We start from the raw sequence: 12,386 nt of genomic DNA, 5'->3' as shown, positions 1-12,386 counted from the left end.
GTAACCCCTATCAAAGTTCCAATGACATTTTTCACAGAAATTGAACAAAAACAAATTCTAAAATTTGAATGGAATCACATAGTCCTCTAATAGCCAAAGCAATCTTGAGTAAGAAGAACAAAGCTGGAGGAATCACACTAACTGATTTCAAACTATATTATAAAGCTGTAGTAATAATAACAGTATGGTATTAGCATAAAACACACATAAATCAATGAAACAAAATCAAGAGCCCAGAAATAAATTCACACATGTATGGTCAATTAATTTATGAAAGAGAACGAAGAATATACAATGGGAGAAAGACAATGGAAAACTGGACAGCTACATGCAAAAGCATGAAAGTGGACTACTATTTTATATAATAAACAAAAATCTACTCAAAATGAATTAAAGACTTGAACTTTAACATAAGACAAAATCATAAAATTTCTAGAAGAAAATATAGGGGGTAAGCTTCTTGACATTAGTCTTGACAATGAGTTTTTAGATTTGACAACATAAGCAAAATTAAATGAGTAGGAGTACATCAAACTAAAAAGCTCTATATAGCCAAGGACACCAACAAAATGTAAAGGCAAATTTAAGAATGGCAGAAAATATTTGTAAATATTTGTAAATTATATATCTGACAAAGAATTAGTATCTAAACTATATAAGGAACTCATACAGCTCAATAGAAAGAAAACAATGTAATTTAAAAAAGAGCAGGGGATCTGATAGACATTTTCTGAGGAAGACGTATAGATGACCAACAGGTACATGAAAAGGTGCTCAATATCACTAATCACTAGAGAAATGCAAATCAAAACCACAATGAGATATCACTTCACATCTGCCAGAAAGGCTATCATCAAAAAGACATGAAATAATAAGTTTTGATGAGGATGTAGAGAAAAGGGAAACTTTGTGCACTGTTGGTGGAAATGTGAATTGGTGCAGCCACTATGGAAAATAGCATAGACGTTCCTCAAAAAATTACAAATAGAACTTCTATATCATCCAGCAATTCCAATTGTGGGTATTTATCTAAGGAAAATAAAATACCTTTCTCAAATAGATATCTGTACCCTATGTTCATTGTAGAATTATTTATAATACCCAATACATGGAAACATACACATGCACACGTGCATGCACACACACACACACACACACTTTGGGATAATAATCAGCCATAAAAAAGGAAATTCTGCCATTTGCAACAACATACATGACTCTGGAGGTCATCTAGATTCTAAGTGAAACAAGTTAGAGAAAAACAAATATTGTATCACCTTACTTATATGTAGAATTTTATAAAAACAACAACAATCCTGTGATACAGAGAACAGATTGGTCGCCAGAAATGAGGGGTGGGGATGGGCAAAATGGGTGAAGATCAAAAAGTACTAACTTCTAATTAGAAGATAAATAAGTCTTGAAGAAGTAATGTGTGGCATGATGAGTATAGTTAAAAATACTGTATCTTATATTTAGAAGTTGCTGAGAGAGTAGATCTTAAAAGTTTTCATCACAAAGAAAAAATTTTAAGTACACGTGGTGATAGAAATTAGACTTATCGTGGCTATTGTTTTGCCATATGTACCTAAATTATTATGTTATACACCTAGAACTAATGTTTTATGTCAATTATACTCAATTAAAAAAAACAAAAAGTCCTGCATGGAGTGCAAATGCCCAGGTCTCGATAATTCCATCTTGCTTAGTCACTAGATGTGGGCTGCCCTGGGAAGGTTCTCTGCAGCTAAGGCAGAGGGAGCTAATAACTAGAGGTTGTCTGTGGACCACCTCTGGAAGGTACACTCAAATATCTCCATAGTAGCTAATGTAAATGTTTCAATTTGGGAAAATTATGAATAAAGCTACCAAAATATTTTTAAAAGGGCTAAATAAACAATTAATTTTTAAAACCCAGTTTCAGAATAAACTTTTAATAGACAAGCTACCAAGTTCTAAAAATAAAGCTCAAGGCAAATGAAAAACACATACAATCAGAGACCCAATCCTATATTTCTCACATTACAGAATCTCCATTAATGTTGGCTACTTCTAGATTTAGGTTAAGTTCTTCTAGTGATTAGTGGCACCTAGTGTCACTTCTTGATATAACAAACAAGAAGTTTAAAACATATTTTCTTTGTTTTATCATTTTAAGAAAATATTAAATTGTTATGAAAAGAACAGAAATTATGGGTTCATTGGCCACATTGAAATGCTAATAATTAAATCAGTTAAAGTCTCTTAAAATAGTGATGGGGGAAACAACACAACATAACGAAGGACTAATGGTCTGTACATTCATAGTCCAACTGGCCCCCAACTGGACATTGGATAACAAATTTTCAGAAACAGGTCTTCGTATTTTTATCAGAGTTCATCACATCAAAGAATTTACGACACTTCTCAAACTGCACAAAGAAATTATAAACAGCAATCATTCCAGTGTGGGACCAGATGATATCACTCACTGGAGAGTAGGAAAAAGGATGTATTACAAACATTTAGTTCAAAAGCACATTAAAAATTAACCTAATTCATTTCATAGCTTAGTTTAAATCTTTCAACTCTAAATCTTGATTGATCATTCACTTTATTAACCTCTCAGTATTTGTTGGCACAGTTTTTGGTATCGTTCCACCTAAAGTTCAGGTTTTAATTAAATCTGTTAAAGTCAATCTGAGGTTTATTTTTCAGATGTATTTACTTGTTCTTTGATTGATTGGTTGAATAAGTAACTTTTGGAGATAGTCGGCTCTGCCAGCGCTTTGGGTAGGTTAAGAATATTCCCCAAAGAGCTCTGCTCTGGTAACCATAGCCCTAGGTTCTGATCCAGCTCTTATTATCCCTAGGAACTTAGGTCATACGTGAGTGCAGGTTTCTATCATCTCACTTTAAAAATGAATCAGGAAATGTATAGCTCCTTAAAATCACGTTGTTATTATAATGCTGTATCATACCACTGCTTTGTAATAGTACATTATTTCAATGCTATATTATTAATATTTTCTAGTCAATCGTGCATTTGAATCTTAGAAGTTACAAAAGTAATAGAATATTTTTCTCTAGGAGATTTTAATCCAGATGGAAAGTTTGAGAATTATCACGGGAACAGGAATCAAAGATAGAAGGAAATTGTTAATTGTTCAGAAAAAATGGCAAAAATGAAAATACTGATACATGTTTTCTAAGAAGATGGACATCTAAATACACATAGTACTAAACTTATTTCAGACCTAAAGGAAAATGTTCTGCTAGCTATTGTCACTGGAGTTTAAAACTTGGTTGTTTGTTCTTTTTTTTTTTCTTGTAATTTTAGGGATGTAAAGTCAATAAGGCAAATTATTATATGCTATTTAAAGGGTTGGAATTCATTATTTTAAAAGATATTTTACTAACTTACTATTGCTATACGACATTTGAATTGTTAATAGTTTATATGTATCACTAAAATATAGAATAGATATTTTTTAAGTAATTTTAAATTGATAAAATACTATATTTGTTTTTACTACGTTGTGTATTATGAATTTCACTAAAATATTTTTGTAACAGAACAAAATACCCTGTCTACATTATTCTTTTTTCAACAGTAAAATAAAATACAAAAGCATTCATCTTTTCTACAATGTATCACTCACCTAAATCCTTAAAAAACATAGTATTGAAGAGCCTGGATGAACATTATTTTGATTTTATAATCTTGATTTTTAAATCTTGAGGTAAAAGGCACAGCTTTAGAAATAAGTGATTTTTAAACATTATATAAGCAAAGCAGTTAAACCCAAAGACAACAATTAACAGTTCTTAAAGATGTTTGATGATAAAAGTTATAAGTCACATTTGTTTAAAATATAGTTTTCTAGGTTCCCATTTCAGACCTGCTTAAACAGAATCTTCAGGAAAAAGGTCTGAAATTTTTGTTTTGTAAAATGTACCTTCTGGAGACTATTCCTGTTAACTCGTGAAACATAGCTCTAATTCAACTATAAAATCTAACATAGAATGTTACATTAAAAGACAAATATGAATCTCTGCTAATCTAAACTTTATTTATTTTTTCCTCTGTAAGAGGGTAATGATAGTTGTATTTAAGTAATGATGGGGCAGTAAGCATTAAATCAGTATATATAAAATACCTAGTACACTGTCTGGGACCAAGTAAGAGCTTACATAATGTCAGCTGTGACTACCGCTTATCATCACCATAATCATCATCACAGTGATTTCGATTCTTGTAGTTTATTTATTTAAGAAAAAATTATTCACAATAGAAAAGTTCTATAGTTATTACAGCCATAGAGAAATTAACTGTCGGACAAAAATAAGTCGTACCTATATTTCATATTTGTTTTCATAAATCTTAAAATTACTTTTTCAAAGTTATTTTTTATTGTTTTTTGTTTTTTACTTCAAAGAGTTCTACCACCACCTTGTGGCAAAATGACTGTAGAGCAAACATAATTTGCCAGCCTATTCCTTATCACGGAATAAAAAATGATTAATACAAGTGAGGAAACAAATGCAATTCTATAAATATTGACCAATAGGTGTAAATAAATGAATGAATGAACAAATAAATACCTAAATAGAGAAGTAAAGTTTGGAAATATAATTCTAACTTGAGAAGTGCAAATCTTTCAGAGGCAGGAAGCTGCCAAGTTACTGTGATATCAGGTGTGCAAGTTGCCCCTAGCTCTCAGAGAACCCGGTGAGTACCTGTAATGCAAATTTTGAAAAGTCAGCACTGTCTGGGCATTAAATGTCCAGGTTAGAGGCAACTCCCACCATATCTCAGACTCACCTTAGCTAGGACATTAGACAAGTGTGTAAGCCAAATTATGCTCACTATAGCATATTTGTAGATCTATGCATTACCCAATCTACTTTCCTAAAATCATTTTATAAGCGTGTTTTTTCAAATCCTTTCAGAGAAATAGCTGAGATGAATTTTACATGGAATCCCACCTTTCTCCCTCCCCTTCTCATTCTGACAATTTTCAAAATGATGGGATAATTGATTTTGTATCTCAGCACAACTTTCATAAAATTTTTATATTTCAATTTTATTGTTCAAAATGAATATACAAAAATCAAACACTTATATAATCTACCATTAATGTGAAATACATTAATATTTCTTTTTTGTCAACTTTCATCAGGTCAAATGTAGATTTTACTGCTTATCAACATTTTTCTGACCAGATGAAATTAATTTTAAAAGGCCATTTGGTACAAAATAATTTAGTAAATGCTTCTGAGCATTTCCTAATTTTTTTCTTTAATGAAACTTCTTTGAACCCACCTTGACATTTCCTATTTAATTTTCACCCATCAGTATCCAATTATCACTCTATTAACATGTACACTAATAATAGCTTCCTTCATTAGCTTTGCCTTGCTAATAATTAAGATCACCCATGAATGTGGGGATAGGGAGAGAAACATTTCCTAATATAGAGTTTTCTAAATTTAGAGATCTAAGATAGCCATAAAACAATATAATTTGAAAAAAATTTTTCCTGTTTTTTAAAAAAATCCTTAAAAATAGAATATAGAAAGATTAATCCTAACAAGAACATAAAAGGCTTTTGACTATTGTATTTGATAATGAGATGATATAAAGCTTTAACAAAGCTTATTTATTACTTAATGATTATTAAAAACATTCTAAATATAATGCACCAAGTCATGCATGTATATTGATCAAAAATGTTCTTTGGAAACATGATTTTTAATGAGCTTCTCGGGCAAGGACAAGAAAAAATACTATGGGAAGAATTCTAATGCAAAATAGCAACTGCTATACTTCAGAGTTAACTCTGTAAGTGGTATCACTCCCCTGCTACTAATTCTTTCTCTCCTTGACAATTAATACTTAACACAGTATGACTATCCCCAGATCTTCATCTGAGTCTGAAAAAGCAAAAATTGTAATAAGAGTTTATTTACTTCTACTTAATGAGGTTTTACTTTCCCATTTTTTTCTTCCCTCTACTCACCACCAAACTTTCTGCTCTGTTAAAGTGAATTTCATGAACACAGTGAAGGATTTGTATGTGAGAACCTGCACATCTCACTGTTACCTTTTAAACAGATCTGTGATTTTTGAACATCACAACTTGGTGTTCTGAACATCCCAATTCTAATGTGTGAAAAAGGGTGTTTCCCACCACCAAGAAATTCTCTGGACACAAACTGGGTGTCCTGCATTCAATTCAATTCTGACACTATCTACCCAGAGTCCACAGGTTAGGGCTCAGTCCTACAGGACTAACCTCCAGCTACATCCCATCCCCACCCCCCACACACACTTCAGATGCTAATTGCAAGCCCAGGTGTCATCTGTACTTCTGACCCATCAGCTGTAGATCAGAAGTTCCAACAAATCTTAACTTCAGGTTCGATTAATTTGCTAGAGCGGCTCATAGAACTCAGAAAACCTTTCATTCAATATATCACTAGTTTATTATAAAATGATATGACTCAGGAACAGCAAGATGAAAAAGATGCATAGGACAAAGTATGAGGAAAGGGTGAGGAGCATCCATGCTCCCTCCAGTTGTGCCAATTTCCCCAAATCTCCATGTGTTCACCACATGAAAGCTCTTGGAACACATCCTTTTGGGTTTTTATAGAGGCTCCATTATATAGGCATGATTGATTAAATCATTGGCCATTGGTGATTTTTAATTATTTTTTCTATTACAGTTGACAGTTAATGTTATATTAGTTTCAGATATACAGCATAGTGGTTCGACATTTCTATAACTTATGAAGCAATTGCCTGAGAAGAATAGTATCCAGCTAGTACCGTACATAGTTATTACAATATTTTTTTCTGGCTTTATTGAAATATAATAGACAATAAGTTGTTCATGTTTACATTGTACAATTCAATGAATTTTTTAAATTATAGTTAGCATATAGTAATATACCAGTTTCAGTTGTACAGCATAGTGATCAGAGATTGACATAACTCACAAAGCAATCACCCCATTAAATATAGTAATCTTTTCCCCTTACATATTTATTACAATATTATTAACTATTTTCCTTATGCTACACTTTATATCTCCATGTCTATTTTGTAACTTTCCATTTGTACTTAATCCTTTTGCCCCTTTTTGCCATCCCCTCAACCCACCTCCCATCTAGTAGCCCTCAAAATATTCTCTGTATGAGTTTATTTCCATTTTTTGTTGTTATTTATTTTGTTCTTTAGATTCCTCATGTACGTGAAATCATGCAATATTTGTCTTTATCTGACTTACTTCATTCAGCACAATACCCTCTGGGTACATTAAGGCAATATCTTTTTCCAACTCCTTCTTTTTAGTCTGCATGTGTCTTTTAATCTGAAGTGAGTCTCTTGTAGGCAGCACATGTAGGGGTCTTGTTTTCTTATCCATTCAGCCACTCTGTCTTTTGGTTGGAGCACTTAATTCTTTTTCCATTTGAGGTACTCGTTGATAGGAATGTAGTTATTATCATTCTTTATTCCTGGTTTCGATACGTGTATTTTCTTCTTAAAGAAATCCTTCCAACATTTCCTTTAATACTGGCTTGGTGTTGATAAATTCCTTTATCTTATTTTTGTCTGGGAAGCTCTTTATTTGTTCTTTGACTCTAAACAATAGCTTTGCTGAATAAAAATATTCTTGATTGTAGATCCTGAGTTTTCATAATGTTGAATATTTTCGGCCAAACCCTTCTGTCCTGCATAATTTCTTTTGAGAAGTCAGCTGCCAATCTTATGGATGCTCCCTTGTAGGTAACTATCTGCTTTTCTCTTGCTGCTTTTAAGATTCTCTCTTTGTACTTAACTTTTGGCATTTAATTATAATATGTCTTGTTGTGGGCCTCTTTTGGTTCATCTTTTTTGAGACTCTGAGCTTCCCAAGGTTTTATGTCTATTTCTTTTACCAGGTGAGGGAAGTTTTCCATGATCATTTCTTCGAATAGCTCTTCAACTTCTTGTTTTCCTTTAAGTACCCCTATGGCAAGGATATTTTTTCATTTAATTGTGTCCCATAGGTTCCTTAAATTATTATTCTAGCTTTAGCTTCCTTTTTCTTGCTTCCCCATACTCCATATCTGTGGTTCAATCCTCTTCTTATGCACTCTGTCGATTTCCTCTAATATATTTTCATCTCAGATAATGTATTCTTTATTTCTGACTGGTTCCCTTTTATAATTTCCATTTCCATTTTCATGTCTTTTTTTTTTTATCTCTTTGTTAAAGTTCTCACTGAATTCATCTACATTCCCCTAAATTCATTGAGCATCTTTATAACAAGTGTTTTGAACTCTGCATCTGTTAGATTGCTTGACTATTATTCCTGGATCTCTGTTCGGTTTTCTTATATGGTTTCTGCTTCTTTGTCTCCCCATTTTGGCTGTCTTTCTGTGCTAAGCAAAGCTCCTAAGTCTCCCAGTCTTATTAAAGTGGCTTTGTGTAGTAGGTGTCCCGTGGCACAGTCCTGAGAGGCGTTCAGCTGCATGCCGAATTTAGCTCAAGCCTGTGCCCCTCCGGGGCCACCTGTTAAGATTCAGCAAGGAACCCACAGATGCTATGTTTATAATTGCCTCAAGAGTCCACACTAGGAACCAAGACCAGCTGCCACCAGTATGAGTGTTGGTGGTGCTCAGCAAAGAGCACCTGACTTGCCAAGGACAGACAGGATGTGGCTTGGGTGGGGCCTCGAATTGGGGGAGGCGGAGTTTCAGGGAATTCTCTGGGTTGAGTGACTTATGTTATCCAGTTTGATGACGTCTTGATTACAGCGATGCCTTGTCCTCACACCAGGAGAGGGAACAGCTCAACAGAGGAACAATGGATACTGCCGGCACTTTTATACAGAGCAAGTCTCGGCTTGGCCTTCATTCTGTCAACTCAGTGTCGCCTTGTAAGTCCCTGGTGCAGCTGACCCGGCACTGGTGCTGAGAGCGAGCAGGTCTGTCACTGTGAAAGTCTACTCATGGAAATGCGCCTTTTAAGAGGTGTCTGCAGCTGCCACTGCCACAGCTTCCATCCCACTCAGCTGCTCAGACTGGGCAGCCTCGCTTCTTTGCTCCATCCTACCTTCTACTGTTGCAGGTTGGTTTATTATTTATCTCCCTAGTTGTAGTGCTTCTGTTCATCTAGATCCCAGGTGACTTTGCTTGCTCTTTGCTCCACATTTCTGTCACAACTTTGGTTTGATCACAAGAGGGATGAACAAAGCCTCTATCATCTATGTCATTTTTTCCCATCTCACAATATTTTTGACTATATTCTCTATGCTGTACTTTGCATCCCTGTAACTATTTTGTAACTACCAATTTGTACTTCTTAATCCCTTCACCCTTTTCACCCAGCCCCACAACACCTCTCCCATTGGCAACTCTAAGGTTGTTCTCTGTATCTATGAGTCTGTTTCTGTTTTATTTGTTCATTTATTCTATTTTTCAGATTCCACATATAAGTGAAATCATATGGTATTTGTCTTTCTCTGTCTGACTTATTTTACTTAGCATAATACCCTTTAGGTCCATCCATGTTTTTGCAAAGGGTAAGATTTCATTCTTATTTATGGCCGAATAATAGTCCATTGTATATATGTACCACAGTGTATTCATTCAAAGACACATTGGTGATTGAACTCAATCTCCAGCTGCTCTTCCCTCCTCAGAGGTCTGGGGGTGAAACAGAAAGTTCCAACCTTCTAATCATATAGTTGTCTCCACTAGCAAACAGTCCCCATCCTCAAGTATTTTCCCAAAAGTCACCTTATTAATATAACAAAAGACACTTGATCTCTTATCTCTTAGGAAATTATAAGGGTTTTAGAAACTCTATGCCAGGCACGGGTTGAAGAGAAAACATATATCATGTTCACCAAAATAGCTTTTCAACATTAGTTTAGATTGTGAACTCTATGAGGAAAGATAACTTGATTTAGTCGATCAGGTTTTTGACTCCATAGTTTACAGGTAAAACTACCCCTGAGTTGTGATGTTAACGCCACCTGGTTCAATTTCTCTGTAAAGTGACATCCACTTCACAATCCCACAACTTGTACATAGTTTGCTGCAATATTGTGACAGGTGTTTGTAAACAGGAAATAGTAAGGGTAACATTTTAATGCAAAATTTTATTGAGATAATGTTTAAGTGCCTAATAGCTCTGCCTCCCAGTTATCTCAGTTTCGTGTATATAAATTGTGTCTAAGTGAGATAATATAATTTTAATAAATAATTACAAAACTGGACATGAGCTCCCAAGCTGAAAAACAAAAACAGAAAAAACCTTCCCAAAGTAGCAGCCAGAACTTCCAGGCAGGACATAGGAAGTCTCCTCTGGGGAATCTGAGTATCCCAAAAGGAAAGCTCTAATGACACCAACATCAGGACTTCCACAAGGAAATGTCCCGGTCAGATCAGTGAAGACCACAGTGAAAGAGCCTCATCTGTACTCAGAGATTTCATTTGTACCACTCTTAAATATGAGCAAATACACAAGCAGCAAAACAAGCAGGAAAAAAAGAGAAAACATGAATTAAGCAGAAAGGAAGAAAATCATAAAACTAGCATAAATACCCTCAGAGCAATAAGGAGATACTGGTAGCATTCACAAACTAAAATGGATATTTTGAAAAAGTAACATTCAAAGACCTAATAGTAGTACTTTTGAAAGTCAAAATTATGATAGCAGAAATTAAAAATTCTTTGGGATATAAAGCTAACAGTTGTCCTGTAAGGTACAGTAAAAAAACAAATGAATGAAACATAGTCAGAAAAGCAATAAAGGATACAGTCCAGGAGATCTGATAGTAATTTCCGAAAGAGAAAAAAGAGCAGAGAGGGGATAAAGTTATGAACAAAATAATTTGCAAAAGATTACCAGACCTGAGTGTACATAGCCGCCACTACTCTCTCATGCCAGTGCCACCTCCAGCTTGCTGAGCTCCAGACGAATGAGGAGGGTGTAAATATGGAGGTCTCTATATCATGGCTCTACAAAGCTGACTGCTCGCAAATTGGCCAGTGGTAAAGCACCAAGGAAGCAAGTGACTACAAAAGCCACTCCATGAGTGCGCCCTCTACTTAGGGGTGAAGAAAGCTCATTGTTGCTGGCCTAGTGCTATGGCACTCTGTGAAAATAGATAGACATTTTCAGAAATCCACCTAATTTCTGATTCACAAACTTCCCTTCCAGTGTCTGGTTTGAGAAATTGCTCAGGACTTCAAAACAGAACTGTGCTTCCAGAGTGCAGCTACTGGTGCTTTGCAGGAGGCAAGTGAGGCCCATTTGGTTGGCCTTTTTGAAGATACCGACTTATATACTATCCATGCCAAGAGTGTAATAATTATGCCAAAAGATATCCAATTAGCATACCAAGTACGTGTGCTTAAGGATCCACTATGATGGAAAACATTTCATTCTAAAAAAGAAAGTTACATCTGAAAATTATATAATTGCATTAATCAATGTTACCCCAATAAACTTAATTTAAAAAAAATGTTTTCTTCCTCAGAATGGTAGGTATTTTTTTCCATGGGATCAACAAGTACCTCAATATAGGACTACAAGTGAAAAAATAGGGGGCAGAAATCAGTTTTGACAGTTTTTTCTTTTTCATTTGTTTGTGAATTTTTAATATAAATGCAGGGGATATGAAGCATTAATGCAAATCAAAATGTTTCGGTGAACAAGATTTAGCAGTTTAATTTTATAACAATTATAAATAAATCTGTTAATTTTTTTCTGGAAAATGCCAGTATTTGGATTTTTATTAAAACAAGGAAATTTCTTACTGATGTCAATTAAATGGTGGTTGTAGTATTATTTTTTATCATACAGAAGATTCTATCCATTAATTATACTTTTCTAACTGAGTTGTCCTACGTGCGAGTATATGTTTTTAACATTATCTCTCTTCTGTGCTGTTCCTCTAAGTTTGCTGTTAAAATACATTAAACTATTTGAAAAATAAAAAGATTACCAGATCTGAAGAATATAAATTCCCATTCCAAGGGGATCAACACACAGAATGCCTAACATAATGGAAGGAAACAGAACTTAGCTTGGTACATATCTATGAAGAGAGAGAGGGAAAGATAAAGAACCAGGTGTCAAACAAAAGATCAAGAATTTGAATAAATTTAGTAACACTTTTGACTAGAAAACGTTGGAGAAATACATTCAAAATTTGAGATACCAATTCTAATCTAGTATTCCATACTTTGCCAAACTATTAAGTGAAAAAGCAACAGAATGGGGAATAGTCATGTATGCAAATTCTCAAAATGAAAGTTTCATCTTCATCTTTTATTGAGAATCAGCCAGTAGTAAACAAATGAGGAAATAAACAAACAGATAGACAAATAAAATAAATCCCCCA

General features: G+C 34.2%; 1 pseudogene; it reads left to right on the top strand.

The window, feature by feature from the left end:
* Nucleotides 1–8,789: 8,789 nt before the first annotated feature.
* On the top strand, nt 8,790–11,410 carry LOC112474002 (annotated as a pseudogene).
* Nucleotides 11,411–12,386: the final 976 nt, after the last annotated feature.

This window comes from Pteropus alecto, unplaced genomic scaffold (genome assembly GCF_000325575.1).
Source record: "Pteropus alecto unplaced genomic scaffold, ASM32557v1 scaffold69, whole genome shotgun sequence".
Lineage (NCBI taxonomy): Eukaryota > Metazoa > Chordata > Mammalia > Chiroptera > Pteropodidae > Pteropus > Pteropus alecto.
Note: the sequence above shows the minus strand (reverse complement) of the source record. Positions and strands in the feature narration are given on the sequence as shown.